This window comes from Limulus polyphemus, unplaced genomic scaffold (assembly GCF_000517525.1).
Source record: "Limulus polyphemus unplaced genomic scaffold, Limulus_polyphemus-2.1.2 Scaffold1194, whole genome shotgun sequence".
In the NCBI taxonomy this organism is placed as follows: domain Eukaryota; kingdom Metazoa; phylum Arthropoda; class Merostomata; order Xiphosura; family Limulidae; genus Limulus; species Limulus polyphemus.
In genome coordinates this window covers 270,718-273,836 of record NW_013666804.1, presented here as the reverse complement: position 1 = coordinate 273,836, position 3,119 = coordinate 270,718, and positions in this window count along the sequence as shown.

The following is a 3,119-nucleotide window of genomic DNA, read 5'->3' as shown; positions in this document are numbered from 1 at the left end:
GTTAGAATAATCAAACAAGGCACATAATGAAGCGTAGAAACTAAACTAACAAGAAACAGCCATCTTAGAATAATCAAACAAGGCACACAATGATGCGTAGAAACAAACAACAACAAACAGCCATCTTAGAATAATCAAACAAGGCACATAATGATGCGTAGAAACAAACAACAACAAACAGCCATGTTAGAATAAACAAACAAAATACATAAAGATGTGTACAAAGAAATAAGAACTTAACAGCCATGTAGAATAAACAAGCTAGACATATAAAGATATGTACAAAAAACAGCAATAAACATCCATGTTAGAATAAACAAGCTAGACATATAAAGATATGTACAAACAAAAGAATAGAACAGCTATTTTATAATAAAGAAATAAGACATATAAGGATACGTACAAGCAAACAACTACGAAACAGCCATGTTAGAATAAACAAACAAAACACATAAAGATGTGTACATAGAAACGAACAATACAGCCATTTAAGAATAAACAGACTACACATATATAAAGATATGTTCAAAAAACAGCAACAAAAAGCCATGTAAAATAAACAAACAAGACATATAAAGATATGCACAAAAACAGCAATAAACATCCATGTTAGAATAAACAAGCTAGACATATAAAGATATGAACAAACAAACAACAGTAATAAACATCCATGTGAGAATAAACAAGTTAGACATATAAAGAAGGAGAAATATAGCATTGTTCATGTGTTTGCTGCGCTTAAGAATATCTCCCAAAGTGGGTGAGAAACGTGAACATGAAAAAGAAAATATCTAGTGGTAGAAAAAAAAAAAAAGATAACAGGACTTAATGGAGCCTAAATTGTTTGGAGGTAGATATTTAGAGAAGAGCACAGTAAGCGTGTTGTCAATTTAGAGGTTAAACGACTTATTGTTGATCTCATTTTCCTCCCAGAACATAAAATTCACAGACCTTCGGAGACTATGACAGTCACCAGGAAAATAAACCCGTTGGATGATGTATATTTCTGATGCATGTGAGTGACAACTATCATAACCTCAGAGATAGGAACCTGAAAGAAAGCAGCGATTACTGTCAATGACATAATACACAAAAGACTACAAGAATGTTCCAAGGTAGAGTTTGTTAATTTTGCTAAAAGAGGAACATTAGAGCTAATTAGCTCTAATTTTTAAATGATAGACTAGAGGGAAATAGCTAGTATTCTCTAATATTTAAATAATCGACCACAGGGAAATCAGCTAGTCAACACCACCTTCCATCAACTTTTGTGCTACTCTTCTTAACTGAATAGTTGGGTTTGACTCTCACTCTTATAACACAGTCTCAAAATGCAGGTCTACAGTTTGGTATGCTAACCACTGGGCCACATTTGTTCTCTCAAGAGAGGGAAATATGTATTTCTTGTTCCGATCAGTACTACTCATATTCATTCAAATATTTTCCCTGGAAATTGTATTTCTATTCCACCAATCACCATTATAAGTATTTTTAGCCAGTCACAATAGTTCATAATAAATATTTTCTGTTCCAATTAGTACTTCTCATGTTCATCGTTAGATGGCAAAAACATCTTGGTTAAAGTTTATTTTTTTATTATCATGAATACTTCTCATCTTTGCAGATAGATGGCAGAAATGTCTCTCCCGGCTTCAACTAATTCTTATACTACAGCATAAAATTGCTTTCTTATATTTAGCTTGACGAATATTTTACGAGATAACATCAATTTACCTTAAAAAGATATAAGATTCGAGCTATTATTCTATGATTACACTGGGTTTTATTGATTTCATAAGAACTATTTTCTCCTTTCGCCCCGGGAACCATTTACTGCGCATGACACAAGGTTTTAGTGTGTTACGTTCAAAATTTTATTAAACTACTTTTTATTTAAGTTATACCAATTAAAATAGCATAAAATCGTAGCTAATAATACATATTTTACTAGTATATAAGTTTTAAGTTCTTAATTCTACAAGGAACTATTTTTAAAAATCCCGAATTTCCACTAGTGTGACACACGTGACACATTTGTCTTAGCATGTCATCATCCCTATTTTGTCTATCACCTCTCGAAAATGTACGAAATTAAACACAAAATACTCTCTATGAAATCATTATTGCTCAAACAAACCATAATTTTTATAGCCTTTAATTTTGTTTGGTTACAGATCTATCAAATAGAAAATCAGACCCCTCCTGCCACACGCACCTGTCACATACTCTCTTTCACAATTCGTTGATAGTTCTCTCTTACGTTTCATTATATATAACCTACAACCAATAGAAAGTCAATGTTTTCATCTATCAAATGACGTATGGTATATAACGTTCTATTCCGAACAATTTTACTTACAATAAAAGATTCATTCCTATGTGAAAGTTAACGACTAGATTGGATGAATTTATAACGGCTCTTGTCGCATAGTTAGAAAGGCAGGACATTTTTTAGAAGTAAGTGAATTTGTCTACTTTTTGCATGTTATTATTCTATATTCTTTGGTGCATTATTCATTTAAATAAGAATTGTTAAGTGCTTTACTATAATTACCATAAAAAAATCAGTCTTAACTCTCGTCGACAATCCAGGGCACGTAAAAAGAAGAAATGGGTAAGTACTTTATTTCTTGTTTTTGATATTCATTCTTTATTTATTATTATAAAAGTAACTAAAATCTAAAAATACGGATTTTTTTTCAGTTATTTAAAACTAGATTAGGTGAAATAAGTAATAATAATAATTAATTTAAATGGTTCAGGAGGCACGCACGCGAGCAGATCGTGGGTAATGCAATTCGATAGCCTTTCATGAGCGGCACGTTCCCCGAGTGATTTAAAACTTATAATGGCACAGATAGCAGTTAGACACGGTTCAAAGGGCAATAAAACAATAAAATTAAATTATAAATAGATGTATAATGTTTCGAACTTAGAGCAACTTAGGATAAACGAATGTAGTTACAATTTGAAGTCATTCTAAAAAGAAAAAAGGTTAATTTAGGTTTTTCAATTTTTTGTTGGTTACGAGGTCGGTTGAGTTGACCATCCCGTTTTGAGATAAGGTAGAAAAAATAAAACATAAACTATAAAGTTTTAACTTGAAAAAAAAACCGTTT